Here is an 18844-nt window from a genome sequence, read left to right on the forward strand (position 1 = left end):
CGTAGCATAGATAATAAATGAGATCAAATGTAAAAGAAACTCTTATATATTATTATTGATTACTCTATCGGGTAGTTGTTTTCACGTTTAATCATCACATTATCGATAAGATGCGAATTCAATCGCTCACCCGGAAATTCCATTTGCTCCCCCTCGTTTTACTGATAATAAGATAATTCGACATGAATCAATATAGCATCCTAATAAAGAAACGAACCTCGCGTCGAATCGCACGTAATCGCTCATTACACCTTAATCCAAGTGGACGAGCGCGCACTGCGGCAACGTGCGCTGCGTACGGGAGTTAAGTCGATTTCTGCTGCATGATGGATCGAGTTAATGTAGCGTATCGCGGGTTTACACAGCGCGGACGTTAGGCCCATGATGATCCTAAGCTGGGCGCAGGGTGAAAGTGATCGTGGGAGAAGCCGCAGTGAATGTCGATCCGCGACCGGGATGTATCTATTCCACGGTATTGAACCGTAGATCGCATGTTAAACCGTTCGATCGGTCGATGAACTTCCGTCGCGATGTAGATGGAAGAAGATATCTCTTCCCTATTTATTATTTTCTTCGCAATCGTGAAGTTCGATTTCGTCGCGCCTAGAGTCCAATAGAGATCAATTTTTTTCTCTCTCGACCCAAGTCAAATTATATTATAAAAAAGTTTACAGCAATGTAAAAATAATCGCGCACAGGGTATACCACGTACCCGTGGGTGGCGAGCTAGAGTCAATGAGGAAAGAAAATTAAGAATCGTTTCCATTAATTCTTACGATTTAGGGCTGGGCCGACGAGTTAGAGATCCCCGAGCGAGTATATTCGCGGACAATATGTTTTCTTGTTGTCGTAGCGAGAGGACAGAGATGGTACCGTTCATGGGGTTGGCGTTTTCGCCTCTGGGGTGACTCGCGGGGCTTGTAACTCGGTTAAACCGGCACGGATATTTCATTAGCTGTCCCCCGAAGCGTGCCGACCCCACGCACGACCCCAGAAAGCTCAGAAACGGTGGGCCAAGGGTGGGCTCATGGATGAATCTCGGAAGGCACTGTCGCTCCTACCGTTTCGCTGTTCGAAATCGCCGCATTAAGTCGAGTGTCCCGGCACCCCACTTTTCGTTAAATTGTTGACACGACAAATATATCGTGCTGTCGTCTGCGACGACCCGTGTATCGCACCTCGGTAGATCTGCATTTTAAATTACCAGCGAAACGCATAGCGACAGAATAATCGATACCAACGATAAATAATAAATGAAATAACGCGCGCAGAAATAAATTGTCGCTCATAAGTCACCGGAGAAAGTAGGTAAAGCGAGTTACATGAAAAATAGAAATGACATGTGTGATAACAATTGAGCGAGATTCGTGAAATTTCTTTCTTCGCCGTATCAACCTGCGAATATTTGACGGGCGCGTTTCTGCTTTCCTGTTTCGCAAATTTCTCGCCATAATACGCACGCCCGGCGGACAACGTGGTCCGAATACGTTTGCCTTTGCCATCAGGATTCTCTCTCGCGGAAGCGCATTCTCCGAGAAGGTGCAAGATACGTGAACGAATGCGAGACAAGCCGGGGGGCTACAAGGAAGCGTGCAGGGAGTTAAGGGATGGTGCAGCCGGTCAGCACAGGGGAATGAGGCGTTATCACGGACATTAGCTTTCAACGGGGAGTCCGGGATATAAAAGTAGCCAGAGGCAACCATTACTCGGACATTGTCCGCACGAGTCTCTTTCGCGAGTCTATCTTTCTCGTTTTCTCCCTCTTCCAGTCCTGCGCCTCTTTTTTCCTTCCTTTCTCTGTCTCTCTCTCTCTCTCTCTCTCTCTCTCTCTCTCTCTCTCTCTCCCTCTTTCTCCCCCCTCACTCCCCCACTCTTTCGCTCTATCCTTTTTTCTCTCGCACCTCTATCCCGCTGTCTTTTCGAATGTATCGCTCCCTCTCAAGCAAAGGACGGAGAGAGACGCGGCTCCTTATCAGAATTCCTCGTTCGCGTCGCCGTCACCTTGTCGCAAATCCATTTCGCAGTCGGCGAATTTCCACTCGTACACGTCCCCGAATAGGGACGAGGGCTGCGTTCCAATCGCGCGAATTTCTACGTAGATTCTTACCTCTCTTACCTCGGGCTTTTTTTCCGCCCTCCGTCGCTGTTCGCCGCCCGTCCGCTCGTCCGCCTGCCACCCCCGCCACAAGTTCTACGATCGACTCGAAAATGGAGCCACGGAGAGGATTCGCGAAGCGCTTCTTAATGGATTGTACCTAATTTGTGCTCGAGGGTCCTCCGACGGGATTCGACGGGATTATTCGCGCGGAGAATGGAAGCGCAGCACTAGAAGTGCTTCTTACCGAATTCTTATCTATAATTGGGAAACACCGATACGTGCATTATAAGTATTTGTAAAGGTGCACTTCTGCATTTATAAATTATTCCAATGCCTAGAATATTTTTTAATTACTATTATTCATCCACTAAAAAAAAGAATCTTTTGACACTATTTTATAAGTCACGAATCAGTGAATTAGGTCTATCCGAATTAGTATATACTATATATATATATATATATATATATAAATTATTCTCCGATCGCGAAATCTTTGTATTGAAACCCGTGGAAACAAATATATTGGACGATCGCGAAATGAATGTAAATGAATGCATCAATATTTTTTCCACGGATGCTATCATTGAGTCGATTATTCCCAGCGCGGTTGTTAACGAAGCCGGATATTCCCTTTCATCGATTATCCCACATAACGTTTCTATGAATTTCGCACGGCGAGAAGGATAAAGCGTGCTCTCGCGAGCCATTCGAAGATCTCGTCGTATCGCCACAAGCAACAGGAAGGCAATTATCCGCTTCGAGATCGCGGTTCAAATGCTCCCCTTTATTCAAGCCAATGAGGTAAAAAGGACTGAAATATTGGCAAGCGGTATCTCAACAAATTAGCCCGATGAAACGCAAATGGAACACAAAGTGAGCGCGCGGAGGGGAGAAAGGACTACGGGAAGACGCGAACGACGGGGGTGGAAACTTTGAGAGGAGGGCAGTATCGAAGACAGAAAAGAGTGAGAAGGAGAAAGAGAAAGAGAGAGAACGAATCAAAGTAAAGTCGTTGAGACTCATTGAACTGGAAGTAACCGACAGAGTGCCTTCCGCGCCCGGCGCTACTAATCTTATGCAATTACTTTACAATTCACTTTGCCGGTTGGCACTCACTACCAATAGAACAATCTCTGAAATCGAGTTACCCCCTCGAAAGTTTTCAAGCCCTTCGCCGCCCTCGTCCTCGCATTAGGAGTTTTGGATAGCGTCTGCCGATCTACGCTTCAAGACCTCGAGATAAGTCTCGATACACCGTTTGATACAGAGAATCGCGTAAGTCAGTGTATTCATCGTTGTAAAGTGTAAAATAATTTTTTTTGTACAGCTATTTTTTTCCATACAATGCACAACGATATAATTAACACATACACTGAGAAAAAAAGTTGTTTACTTGATTAAAATTTTCAACTTGATTAAATTTTTTTCACTCGAGTATCTATGTATTTAAGTGAAATATATAAATGCTTAAATTAAAGTTTAAGTGTTTCGTGCATCTGAATTAATAACATAAGGAAAAGTTGCTGAATGCGTATCGGTCTCCTAAAGTGTATCTATTCAACATTTAACATTTTTACTTCGTATAAGCCTCATTTAATGGCAAAAATAGAAAGTGAATAAGAAATAAGTAATATAGACAGAAACTTAACACGTCTTATTTTGTTTTGTGCATGCCATCAACATTTTAAAGTACATCTGTAAATTTTTCGTCAACTTATATAACTGATAATAACGTAATTATGTAATTTTATTTTGAACTGTAATATTTTAATAATAGATTTGCTGAATATTTTACATTCATTGTATATACATATTTAAACTTGTTATAAAAATTAATATTTTTATAAACTTTATCAAGTATCTTAATTCGCAGCACCACAAATTTTACTATAAAAAAAAATGACTCTAATGTAAGATTGATATGTGATAATAGTAAAACTAGTAATCGCTATAAATAAAAATATGTTAATTGCAAAAATAAATTCAAGCTAGTTTTATTTCGGTGTTCTTATCTTTTTATTATTGTTAGTTATTATTTATTGAATACTTGATCACTTTTTCGATAAATTATTAATAAAATAATAATAGCAAATGGTTTCTTACATTTTTAATTACTTTAATTCATAAATTTGATATTTTTAAAGACAAAAGGTTTAACATAATAAAAGATGACTGAAACATCGAGTTACAATTTCAAACTCTGATTTGCATCGAAAACAATACCAAGTTCAAAATATAGTAAAAAACATTATAACTTAAATGATACGTATTTGACAACTCTTCCTAAAATATTTCATCTGAAGAAATTTAATCAAGTTGAAAAATTTAGTCAATTATTAATTATTTTCTCTTAGTGTAGATATAAAAATTATTTGACAAAATTATATATATAGGAAAATTATATATATCAATTTTCCTACAAATTTCATATAAAACGCTTAGCGTATAACTTGGATAAAAAATGCATTCATCCGCAGTTTTTCACAGAGGCAACTTGAAATCACGGTGATGTTTTAACGAGCGCGATTATTTTTCTCGTTTTCATATTGCTCTCGATTTAGCCACCGACTAATCATTTTGAAGCGACCATCCGTGACGAGATGACTCGCCGTAACCGTCGTAATTGTCTCGTAACAGAGAGCGCACTGTAAGCGCGCACAAAACAAACTTCGCCATATGGACCTTCATTGGGAAAAGAGCGGGACGGGAAACAGGGAGGGGAGGAGGGAAAGAAAGAAAAAAAGGGATGCAAGAGAGAGGAGAGAGAGAGAGAAATAGAGATCGTCAGTGGTGTACGACTCTAAAGAGACGCGGAATCGTGCCTGGCGGAGAGCAGGATCGGAACCCGCGATCGAGATACGCCCATGTAATCAAGAGAATTAAGGGGACACCCGGCCCGCCCGCCCCTCCGTCCCTCGGTACACCCCCGAAAACCCGGCGCGCAACGATATGGTGAGCCGTGATTAACTTTTCGTCATTCGCTCCGCGCCCCATTCATTCGCCATTCATTCGCGTCCGCACGGATTACGAGCGCACCCGCGCGCACAGTCCGTGTGCGCGTGTACGTGGGTCGGCGAAATCGCGGATCAGCAGACCGAACGACCGGCGCAACATTGCGCCCCGCGTCTGCGTGTACCGATCGTCTCGTCGACTATTTAGCTAACGTCCGTACGCGAGATCGCCCGAACTCTCTCTGTCACGCGAGCTCGGGACTCTGCGCTGTAAAATGTTGCTCGGTTTTTAACTCGCACACCCGATCGATGTACCGAAAACTGACGCTATCTTCTCTTCGCGATAAATGTAATTTGCACACGGTTTTTACATGACGCTGTAATGTTATTGCAGTTTTCATACGTTTCAACCGAACGTGACCGTTTGATGAGTGAAAACGTATAGCGTTTGTGCAATTTCTTTTTCGACGTGTAGGACACATGACCGCGTACGTGTGTCCGTGAAAAAGTGGAGAGCGCGTAAAATTATCTGCAACGAGCGGACCAACCAATTACTGCGAAAATCTCCTGCGTCGTTACAAGATATCGCGATAAGATCGTGACCCTCGCATCCACTTTAAAGCGCGCGCCCGTGAGTCACCGCCTTAAAACCACTCGGCGACAAAGGGCGGAAGGGGTTTCCGCCCTCTTCGGTCCAAGATTTAATGCACGTTGGTTATCAGAGTAATCACGGGACTCACCCCACGTCCTCCCCGCCCTCCTACTACTGCTACCCCGTCGATTCCCCGGCGCCCCGCGCTCACGGAGCGACCGTTGATTGAAACGCTCTGATTGCGTCCCCCAGGGGGCGGCATGCGGGTGCCACATGGGGGTGATCACTCCCCCTCCCCTCCCCCGGCCAATCCCCCTTCTGCGGAACGTACCCACTTATTTGGTAGTCTAATGTCTAATACGGACGTCACCGTGTGACGAGGACGTTGATGATGTCGACGGCGGCGAGATCGAGAACAATGCGAACCCCCGAAGAGTCCGGATTTGCGGCCGAGGAGGCGGATCCTTGCGTTCTGTTTGCCACGGCTCCTAACGTTATTTTTACCCGCTAACGTTTTTAAAGAGCAATTACTGCCACTTCACATCTCTCGCGTTCCTACATTTTATCACATTATATTTTATCTGTTTATCTCATTGAAGAAGTTTTGGCTATACAATACGAGCTAAAAGTTATCAAAATTTAAATTAATAACTGAAGACTTTTCTAGGTCCTTCCTTCTTTTCCTAAAACGTTAAAAATTTCCTAAATTATTTTCTTAAAAAATTAAAAATTTTAATCACAAATACTTGAATTGTGGTCCAGAAACTAGCTGCAAAGGAGAAAACAATAAAAAATTTGATTTATATAATGGTTTTCCGAAAATTATTACATTTTACTGCAGTTTTAAATAAATAATTTTTAAACAAGTAAGTAGATCTAAATAAATTTTTGCACGAATATTAGTATGTGTAAAAACTTTGATTCAATGATTGGTAATACTACTTCCACATATTTACAAATAAGTACTGCAAAACGCAATTTTATATAAGAATCAAGAGAAAACAAAAAATTAAATAACTTTTAAACCAATAAGTGAAGTGCTTGAATTTTATACAGATACTTAAACGTAATACTAAAATATTCTATGAAAATTTTTCTATTCTTGGTAATGCTTTGAGATATGATCCGTACATCTCTAAATTTCATCTATCGACAAGAGCAAATGTATAAGATAAAACGACTTTTGTTGATAAAATCAATTTTATGAGTTACACGTAAACTTCGAAGAGATGCAATCTCGGACTAAAATGCAATGCTAGAAGCTCTGGTCACTCGAATTTCCTTTAAATGTATCACAAGACGAAGGAACGTCTCAACGACGACTTCTCGTTCCGTTACGACGCGCGCCAGTGCGAAGATTGAGAATTCGTGGCGCGAAAATTGAAAATCCGAGTGAGATAAAACGAAGGCGAAGAAAAGTCGAGGGAAAGGGGCCGGATCCATAGGCAATTTCTCGCGCCCCTGCCGCGATAAAGCGTAGCCATGACGCGCGCGCGACCGCCGAGGATACGGTGGGAAGGAAGCCGTGGAAGAGGAGGAGCGCACGAAAGTCTTTCGCGAGAGGAGAGAACGGCAGGTCGGCACACCGAGCCGAGGAGAGGAGAGGATGTCCTATCAACGTATTTCAAAGATAAGCCTGCCCGCCCTACCGCGGCAGCGACCCCATGGCCGGGCCATCAGCTATAATAACAATCCGATATGATTACGCCATAATCGTAACGCAGCCAGCTGCGCCGGCCGGGTGGGACGAAATTACGCCGGTGAATTGAGATACCGTGTTTACGTCTTCCAAAGTGCTCGCATAAACAAAATTAAACGACTCCGGGGCTATCCCGCTCTCACCCCCCGGTCCATACCGGCGTGCATACCACCGCGTTAACTGTGCGCTGTGAGAATAAGTGGAAGGACATTTTCGGCGACGTCGCGAAGATCGCTCCGCCAAGAAAGGGGAACGATGAATTTTATGCGCAAAATATAGAACGGACAGAGAATATAAACCGCCGATTAAGGATATCCGCGACGCTATCGATTAAAAGCTCTGCCGCGATTTGCGATGTAATTAGATACGTGAGATATAGAAATCTTTTTTACCTAGTTTCAAGCGGTGTATCGACATGAATCAGTTAAAAAAAAATTCTTACTTGAGATTTGTCAATTAAAGCTTATAACAAATTAATTTGTTATTACTAGTTTAACATGTGCCTAAAGCATCAAGCTATAATTTCGAAGTTTGATGTGCAAAACAGCACCAAATATAAAATGTAATAAAAAAAAATGACTCAAGTGATATTGGATAACTCTTCCCTACGTGTTAAATTTAATATAAATTTTTCAATTGTGCAGATATCGATTAGAAAAATCAAGAGTTGCCAAAATACATACTATATACAACGGCTCGTTATATCGCAGGATAATTCATTAAAAATCAAGATCAATAACAATTAAGAATTTCATCATCGCTTTCGAGATTCGCGTTAACGCGCTCGGCATCGGCATTAATTAAATGTCGAAATGTCGCCGATGGTTTCGGCTAGTGTCGATGGCTTTTCACAAAAATAATTAGCCGTTTGCGCAATAAGTTACGGATCGGAACGTTTAATAAACCAACGGGGGCTCGTTACGCTGGTTGACGCAAAATACCGCCGCGACATCGGCACACGATGTAAAATACAGGACGCCAGCGGCGCGAGCGTGCATCGGGCTCTCTTTCTCTATTTTTTTTTCTGTCCCGCCTGTAACACAATGCCGATACGTTTTTAATGATTCGCGTCACGAAATACCGGTGCCGGTCGTACAATGCGCCGGTCCGCGTGTAATCGCGGCTCCATTCCGCGCATAATGCCCAACAGTCACGTCGACGCGACGCGGCGCGGTCGAAATCGCGGCGATTCTTTCGGTCTCATGGCACGTTTAATCGTAATTTCGGTATATGGCAATTATCGTTCGTCACAAAGTCAAACTGAGATGCGCCGCCACCCGGCGTAACGAGTCTATCAAGGGCTATCCGTCGCGCGTGTTAATGTCCGAGTACTCAGCGAGCGAATTCGACCGTAAAACACGATCCTACGTACGTATTAAACTTTCGTAACGTAGGCGACCATGATTAATATTGGCAGTATATAAATTAGTTTTAGACTTTAAACACTTGGGCTTGCAGTTAACGTATATAAAAATGTATCAGAGTTGTGGTGTATTCAAAACAAAATTTCATATATTCTGAAACGCGGATAACGATTCAATAATTAGATCTTCTTTAAAGATTAATTAAGACTAAGATGCAGAATTTTTTATTCATATAAATGTTATTCATAAAATGACGTTAGGTCTTTATAAATCTTTATAAATTTTATCTTAATATAAACATTTTACTCTTTGTACTTTATATTATCAATATATTAATATAATTTATAATTTTAAATAATAAAATCAAAACTTTAATCAATTGTAATATCATCAAATTAAATCAAATTATTATAATAAAAAGTTGTCTAAATAATATTAACAGTACATTATATCTTCATGTGTTTTACTTACTGAAAATTTTATTGCAAATAAAATGCTCGATAAAAAATTTTAAGAATAACATTTTTATCAAATCTACAATTTCTTTTTACATGATTACTCTATTACTAGGCTTGCTCTATTATTTTCATTTTTTAGCAAGTTGTAAAACTTTTTTTATTATTCTGTTTGAATTAAATAATTAAAAATAATTTATTCTAGCATATTTTAAAACAATGGATCAACGAATGTTATAATATTTTTAGGTTATCTAAAAATAAAATTTTAATTATATTACATATATATATTTAATTTACATGATGTTTTCGTAGATCCATTGCATCAAAATAAAATATAATTTGACACTCACCGACATAATGCGCAGCCGTGGAGTTAAATCAACATTGTAAACTCTTCATTAGCCTGTAAAATACAAAAATATCCAGATTACAGTGGCGTCCAAAATAATTAGATAAAATAATCAATATCTCAAGGTATTATTGTGCGCAATAAATTTTTTATTATAGTCTTATTTTCAAATAAAAAATTAATGAACAAAATAAAATATTATATATTAATTTAAGATTAAAAACAAAAATAACAGATACGTAATTGTTATAAATAAATAACAATAAATATATTTATCTAATTTACAGAAAAATATTTAATAAAATAACTGTAATTTCCAATAAATCATTAATTTTTCAAATTAAGTTAATTCAAAACTTGCTTGCAAGCTAAGATGCTTTGATAGAGCGAAACGACGGAGAAGCATTTTAGATCATAAGTAAATATTTTTTTTAAAGAAGCTTGCTTTAAATAAGTAATGATATAAATAAACAATACATTATTCATTCCCTATGATTGCTCCGCCGCAAATCGTTGACGTTTCCTAGTTCCTCTTTTATTTCTCAATGACTGATTTTTTTGTGGCATTATACAACATTCGCAAAAAAACCAATTAATTATGGTTACGCGATATTTTATATAATTTACGACACTTTTGATGTTAATCGCTCACACTGCACACTTTATCGCATTATGCACGAAATGTAATGTAATTAAAAAGAAGACATGAAATTATACCTATGTTGACTCGCAACAAACGAAATTCAAACGACGAAAAGTTTTAACAAAATATATCATAATTTTCCGTTATTAGAACCATTCGATTTAATCAATTATTAGTACATTACTCTATATTTTCAATTAAAAAGTATTGAGAATGATAGGTGAATTATACTCAGACCAGAAAGAAATCCTTCAAAGAAATCATTCAGAATAATAAAAAAGAATAAAAAATAATACTATATAATTCTTAATTGTAACATTTTAAAAATGGCTCTTTCTATTTGAAATCAGATTTTTTACAGATTTATTCTGCTGTTAACAAATAATTTAAACTTCTGAAATTATTTAAATTTTCTCAAATCATCCGTTAGGTATATTTAAAAAGTGCGCGTTTTAAGTATTGAGCTTTTCTGAAATATGTAATATTTCAAAAATTTTTTCTGAAATATTACATATTTCAGAAAAGCTCAATACTTAAAACTAACGTAAGATTTCATTATTAATCCGGGAGAAATACAAAACAGGCAACGTTTCAAGACAAATTTCGCCTGTGTACCTTGTGACATTTTAAAACTAGTTCCAGTTGAAATTTTTGGCAGAGAAGCGTAAATATAAATATTACCTTGTATTCAAATTCTTCAAGATTCTAAAATCTAGGTTCAAGGCTTTAGGGATGAAGGAGGAATCTTAAGAACGTATTAGAAATACTTCGAATCGATCTAAAGATCGATCGGAAAATCGCGAGCGCGGGGCCGAAACTTTATTTGGTATCGACGTTCGACAGGCTCCCTTCTCATCGGTGTCATCTCGGGAGTTTCCCCGAGGAAGTGGAGAAGAAGAGGTGGGACAGAGGAGGCTACGGGATATTCCGGTCTCCGCGAAGATCCGGACAATGCGCCCTCGACGTCACTCTCGATGCTCGCGATGTCGGCGACGGGGGCGCGACGAGAGGACGAGGGACTTAGAATCCCGGATAGGAGGAGATCTCGCTCGGCGAGGCGTAGAAAAAGATGAGAAGCGCCAGCCACGCGGTCGCGAATGATGGAAGGCGATAGAGCTTCGATCAACAGTCAGCTGACGAAGAACGAGTATATAATAGCGATGAGAGGGTGAGGAGGAATGGGGTGAGAAAAGAGGCGTGCAGGCGAGAGGGAGGAAAGACTCTCACTTTCCTGTCGGTAGTCGACGGTCCGGATTGTCGATGGAATGCTAAACGACCCGGAATCGTTGAATCGGTATTGAGCCCACTCTCGCGAGTCTTCTCTCGCCCTCTCCTACGCGCGTCGGTACTTTCCGTTCCTTCCAACGATCGTCGTATATACAGCCGACCGCTCTAACGTATCGCTGATCCTGATCGGGCATTTCGTTACGAATTTGCCTGACAATAACGATAACGTCTCACGGTGTATCGAACAGAGCGACGGTTTTCGGGAAACCGAATGCTCAACCAGCGCTTCTACTAGTAAAAGGCGATTTGACAGCGTAACTACAAATTTACGCAATTTCAACTTTGGGAGCCGATGTAACGTTATCCGATGTAACGTAATTACGAACGCGAAATTTCGAGGGTATTACAAATGCATACGCGTGAGCGATGCGGTGCAGCGACTGTAAAACGAGGACGAACGATACGATGGCGGCTAAACCATCGAAATAACCAGCTATGCGATCATTCGCGACAGGAAATGGAAATCTCGACTCGCGGCTGCTCGCGTGATTCTCATCATCTCGCTGCACCGTCCTACATACCGACACACTGCCCCTCTTCTCCTTACATCTTCCGACACGCGGCTGACGTATACAAGTCGCTTTATCTATAGGTGTATGCGCGTGTACGCGATTGTGCAACGCGCATGCTTCGCTCGCGTATTCCGTTCACTACTATCCGAGCTGTAATATCTGATGACCCGCCCTAGGGCTGCATATGACAGCAGCAGAAGCAGAAGCAGAAGCAGAAGCAGAAGCAGCAGCAGCAGCAGCAGCAGCAACGTCGGCGACGGCGACGGCAGCAGCAGCGACGGCGCTGGCGACCGGGAAACGAGGACTTCTAGGAGCGGAATCACAGCGAACGGCGGGGGTTGGCTTTTGCGAAGGACATAGGCGAGGGTGGCTAGAGGGAGGAAGAGGACGGCAAGGGCGAGGAGTGGGCCGAGGGGGCAGTGGAGGCCACGGGGGCGAATAGGAAAGAGGGGCAGCAGTCTTCATGTCATGCACTTAAATATGTACCGAGATAATGCCCGTCGAGAGGACCTACGGGGCTCGCAGGGTTCTCGAATGGAATGGAGCGTCCCGGAGTGTTTCAGACAGTTTGTTTACCACCCGAGTGTCTCTCGCCTTTCTCTCTGTCTTTCTCTTTCTCTCTCTTTCTCTCGTTCTCTCGAGCCTCTTCTCTCTGGCGCAGAGGACCGCTTGTACTCTTCTGGACGATTGATATCTACGAATATTTGCCCGAATAGCGTTCGTTCGAAAAAAAAAATGAGATGGCTGATTTCCTATCATTGCTGATTAAATGCGATTATATTATAAACGATAATATCGTCCCTTTTGAAGAAACAGAAATTTATAACAGATTTATCTGGCCGGTATAATGAAATCCAAATGTGTGTTTTCGGGTACATGAATTTGCATATACATATAGACATATATTATATATATATTATATATATATATTATATATATATATATTAAAATTAATGTAGAAAAACGATCAAAATAAGACATTACTATCTTTAATCCTTAAGCAAGCGCGTGAAAATTAAATTGACGCACAAGTAAATAAATATTTTCTCTGTTTCACTTTCCTTTGCAACTTTATCGCTCTGAGTATCTTCTTTTCATATCTTAGTGTCTTGACTTTAGCCAAGTAACATCAATAATGATCGAATATTTTAGTTATACTTAAACAGCAGTTTTTTTTTTATCCTTTGAATCAATTTGAGCTCCAAACGACCACGTATGCAACTTTTGGCGTATTGCTTAAAATTTTATTTTTAGCTCTCAAAGTTTTTTAGTTTATTTTTATTTTACATAATATTTCTCTTTATTTTTTCGATATAAACATATTTTATTTACATTAATAATTTTTATTTTTAATAAACAGATAATACTTGTTATTATTTTCAATTATTTTTTAATAATAAAAATATTTACTAATATTTTTAGTTTTTTGTAATATTAAAAAAATAATCTATAGAACAGACACGCGTATTTATAAAACAAAAACACTATAATATTACACTTTCAGAATTATTATTTAGCTTTAAACCGTCACATTATTTAAGTAATACTCATATATTTTGTGTGTTTATACTTCAACTTGGAGTGTAATAATAATTAACAATTTAATAATTTTAAATGTTTGTATTTATTGATTACCTTAAAAGTTATAAATTTATTAATCAAAATACTACTAAATAATATTTAAAACAATATTTTTTTAAATATAATTTTTTAAAATTTGTAATATAAAAAAAAACTAAAAATAAAAAGAACTTTGTTCATACATAAAATATAAATAAATTAAAGTGTGAGTCGAATTATCCCCCGTAATCATTTATGTTAGAGAAAATCAAGTGCCCGAGTAAGTGTTAAATTCTTACGTTCTTTTAGATGTCAATAATATAATAATAATTAGATCTTTAAATATACTAACTGAATTCAAATGTTCTTCAAACCAAAATTTCTTATAATCTATGCTATTTCAATCCAGCATTCAGCGATCGTGAGGGTAAAACGTAACTCGAAAGGGGGGAATAAGGAAGCGAGATACGACGATAATCGATATACCCGTGTGTCTGTGTACGCACGCTCTTGGACGAATCTCGGCGTATCGCATATGCGATGCCGAGTTGTATGTGCATATGCTAATGCAAGAATAAACGGTTCTATTAGAAAAGCCAACAAACGTCCCACTCGATGAGCATGGGGATTTGAATACATAAATACTCGAGTTCCTGGTGGACGCGCGTGTGTGTATACAGCGAGGGTATGCGATCTGCATACATTTAAGACGGGGGGTGTGATGTTTTAATCCAGGTCCGGGCACGCCATTATTTCTGCCAGGAAGCTGGTCCGTGACCTTCTCCCTACGTGCGAAAAGGGAATCGCTTAAATTATAGCTCTCCAAAAGAAACATTTTGTGAAAAATTATAACACGTAATGATTTAAAGAATTTAATCGTAATGAAATAAAATATTTATTAACTGCAACAATTAGCAATTCAACTTGGACAGCGTTTTATGTTGTACATAAATACAATTAAAGACAAGATAAATTCATGTACGGTCAGGATCTGGAAATTGAAATAATATTCTTTGTAATTTTATAAATATTTATTTTTGAACTATTTCAAACATGGCTCTTATATTGAATCAGAATAAGTAACATCACAGAATTAAATTGACAGGTCAATTTTAAATTACTGATGCTAACAGAGGAGCTTTTAAGATTCCCCGGAAAAAAAAATCTATTGTGGAAAATATTACCTCTTTAATTGTATTTATTAATTGCCCTAAACGTTATTTTTTTTATTATTGTCTCTGTTAAATTCTCCACAATCGAATGTCTTTTAAATATGGTATTCAATTTAGCTTTTTTCTTAATATCTTTCATGTAACATTTATGAAGCATTCGTGACAGTCTCCGTTGTGGAAATAGCGTGACGATAAAGCCATGATTCATCCAAATGTTATATCTAAAAGCATATTTGATCTACAAGGAAAGAGAGAGTAAGTTCTCTTGGATTCTCGACGAATGTCCGTGCCACAGAGGAACAGTTTCCAAGGGGACTCTCGAGCTGTCGCCGGGCAACTCGAATTCCCTCCGTTCTATCCTCTCAACTCTCCCCTCCCCCCTCCCACGCTTAGTTCAAAACCCGTGTCCCATTGGTAAGTTACTTTGTCTAATACCGGCCAACTTCGTCGATTTATCTCGAGAGTCTGTTATACACGTATATAGCACGTAGTCTTTGCGATAAGGTGATATTTCCAGCATAACTGGCTGCGCACGAGAGATTAGAAATTTCTCCTCTAGTTTCTTTCTTCTCCGAAAAAAAAGAGCGACAGAAACGCACAACTCGTTTCTTTATTTTTTTACCAGCGAGTTATACATGTGATTATTTTGGTGGTTAAATTTGTGCAAGGGGCAATTCTGAATTAAGTCTAATCTGTTCGAGCGAAAGCCTTAGTACGAAAACAAAGGGGATGCTACAGCTTCACAACGAGCGTTGTCTACATAGATTACACGATGTCTACATAATTTGCGTGCAAACAAACAATTCGTACACCGCACATGTAAACGCCATTGTCGCGCATCTTTTTTATTCTTACATTACAAAATATTAACGTGAAAAAATATTTTGCGCAACACTTTCATTTCTTTTATGCGTCTTAATATGCACTAACATATAAATTGAGAATATTTATATTTAAACCGGACTTTTCAGGATTTAACAAAGTGTCCCTAACAATTTTAAATGTGCGCGAAATATTATGTTGCATAGTACACGATAAACGAGTATAGAACTTAAAAACGTGAGAGATAAAAACGTGAGAGACATTAGCAATCTAATGGCAAAAATAAAAGCAAACGCGAACAACTGCCAAAACTCAGCCAAGGGACAACGATATAATTTTCCAGGACGTGGCGGGAAAGGGGGGGAGGGAAAGGGATGCAAAAGGGGTGACGCTCGGTTTTCTTGGCGGCCAAAAGGAGAGTTCTCCGTAGCGTGGCACTTGGCTAATGGGTGCCGAGAGTCTTACAGCGGACGACGAGGACGCCACGATGCGAGACACAAGTGAGAGGAAGCGAGAACGCGAGATAGCGTCGCGACGCCGAACTTTAACTCGTTAATTACCGGCGCGAGGGCAACTTCTTGCCAGGGCGCTCGAATATTTCAAACTATTGTGTTCGTAAACCCCTCGGGCTTGGCTCGAGCAAGGCGACCGTATATACGCGCGCACGTACATCCACGCGAAGCACACGAACACACGTACGTACACCTACACATCGATTTCGCATTTACGACGAGCTGCTCTTTGCCCGAGCGCGAACATATAGACCCCTGTCGTCTTGCATTCCTTTCCCGCGAATCGCCCTCGGTCTGCCAACATCTCTGCCGAATGTCCCAGAAAGCGCCTCGCTACCAGTCGGATTGAGTCGAGTCGAGTGTCGCCATGGCCGGAGAATAGGATGCTGAGTCGAAAAAGCTGAAGGAGTCGCGAAAATAAAATCATGCACGACGAATAGGAACATCGGGAACAGGAATAAACTCAAAAAGAATGATGAAATGTCCGTACGACTAATTGCACAACAAATTAAGGATGTGTTGAACATACAGTCCCTACAAAGTAATAAAAATAAAATTTGAAAATGTATTTAATGTTAAGTTCAAATTAGTTATGTATATATGAAAGTTGTCTAAATAAGATTATATTTAATAACATATTTTTATAGTTTATTTGCTCTATTTGTTGTTAACCCTTAAACACAACATGAGATCTGGGAGACCCTCTTGAGAAAACTTTACTTCCGTACTATTTTGTTTTTAGTTGGGCAATGAAATTTTGGTCAACCGTAGCGATCGATAGGGTCGACTTTAACATTTTTTTTCCGCCCAGTCCGAATCTTTTTTGTCATTCCATCTTCACAGAGCAGGGGATCGAGATTTCAGGTGGATTTTCAATGCTGTGTTAAGGGTTAAAAATTAAATTATTTTTTACATTACAAAAAATTTGAACTTTTTTGTAAATACTTTAAGTATTCAATATAATTTATACAAGGTTTTATTGTGATTGTTTAGTTATTTTATAAATAAACAAATAAATAAATTTTGTATATTTTACAGAACTAATTTCTGCATTGCAATAAAATTTCACATAAATCATCTCGAACATTTAAAGTACTTAAATAAAAAAATTCAGATTTTTTCATCATTTTTTATCTCATTATTAATTACATTTTCATTAAAGCACATGTCTGCTTCTTATTAAAATAATTTTTTATCCAGATAGAAAATTGCCACCAAATTTTTTCTATTACTTTCGAATGCAATATAAAACAATTTATAATTTTTTCATAATTTTCTGAATATTTTGAGAAATGGCCTATACATCCTCAATGCATCAAATCGCAACATGAGGAAAGCAAGCAGTATAATGATCTATAAATTTCAGCGTACTGGAATTAAGTCGTTACCATACCAATCATTAGAAACAAAGCACATTATTATGAAATAATATTTAGCGCTTGCTAAGTTTATCCATTAAAGAAGAATTCACGCCTCTCCCTCGGAGTAATTCGTAATTACTCCGCTGCGAATGAACGTAGACCGGCCATGTGAAGACGATATATCGAAGAATTGCAATCAACAGGATGAGCCTCGCCTCGAATGGAAATTTTGCTTCCGCGTTTTCGCTTTCGCATTCGCATAAGGTGCCAAACAAAGCACCAGTTGTCACTCGTTTGCTCTTCACGCCTACCCACACTTGTTATCCTAGCTTTTTCAGGCACACGCGGACACGTACACACATGCGTATGACGGTTCTCCGCGGGGTTAAGGGCAAAACCGGGGGAGGACGCGAGGATGTTGACAATACGGCAGATACGATCTCGTCGACAAGACGAGGCTAATGGACGAGTGCAGGGCATAAGCGCGAGAAAACGATCCACGGGAAAGGAACGTAGTCGGAGTTGAAAGGGTGCAACCAACGATTAACAACCGAGAGGACCGAAGATATCGTCGAGAGCGTTGTCTTCGTGAAGCCGTCTGCCGCTCCCCTTTTCTATTCTTTCCTCCTCGCGTCGCGCTGCAGCGATGCACCTTCATCGCGCTCCATCCCATCTCCGTCCCTCAATTACTAAAAACAATGAACAGTCTTACGAAGAAATTGAATACGGACGGTTACGGTGCTCAGATGAGAAACAAAAAAAAAAAACATTTGACAATATTCGTGAATTAATTAACACACTTATTTTACAAGGTCTATCGATCGACAATGGAACTTTGAGCTAGTCTCGAAAATAATAAAGATTTACAGAATTATAAGAATACAATAATTGTTGCTGTATGGAAATATTATCGAAGTTGTTAATCCAGTTGCTATCTGTTATGCTTTCGACAGTCTTTCTTTAAAGCGCGTTCTATTAAGCGCGAGAGCATTGACGACGGTACAAATTGACGTCCGCTTACGCTGCGATTTTCCTCCGCTACGAAAACAAGATTTTTCGTCATGCGGAGAACGTCGGCCGACGGAATCGCGTGATAGATAGAGTCGCGTTACAAAGCGATTTTTATCGCTTCTATGGGCTTACGTACGCGCGCAAGTCGAACACCGAGGCTGCCTGCGAAGACGCGCACATGGCGCATGATGACGCGGCGTTCTCTCATTAGCTATGAAAACTCGTGCGTGAATTATAGCATTTATTAATTTACGTCGGACTTCCTCGCGGGAACGAAAGGGTAGCGGAAGAAACGGATCAACGACAGGGAAAAGCTTGTAAAGCACCATCTCATCACACGTCTGGGATAAATTTCAATCGATACACAGAGGAATCTTTGCGTGGGTTCAATCATTCGAAAGTGTATCATGTAATAATCTTTTTACGATATCATACCTTCTCAAGGGATTTCTA

General features: G+C 39.6%; 1 protein-coding gene across 2 annotated transcripts in view; it reads right to left on the reverse strand.

Annotated features, from left to right (window-relative positions):
* LOC105197035 (transcription factor Sox-3) overlaps positions 1–18844 on the reverse strand; it is a 413519-nt gene that overhangs the window by 303334 nt on the left and 91341 nt on the right. For both annotated transcript variants that reach the window (XR_005575582.1, XR_005575583.1), the window contains exon 4: positions 9513–9565. The gene's annotated coding sequence lies outside the window, so the exon portion shown is untranslated. The remainder of the gene's footprint in view (positions 1–9512; positions 9566–18844) is intronic.

This window comes from Solenopsis invicta, chromosome 9 (genome assembly GCF_016802725.1).
Source record: "Solenopsis invicta isolate M01_SB chromosome 9, UNIL_Sinv_3.0, whole genome shotgun sequence".
In the NCBI taxonomy this organism is placed as follows: Eukaryota; Metazoa; Arthropoda; class Insecta; order Hymenoptera; family Formicidae; genus Solenopsis; species Solenopsis invicta.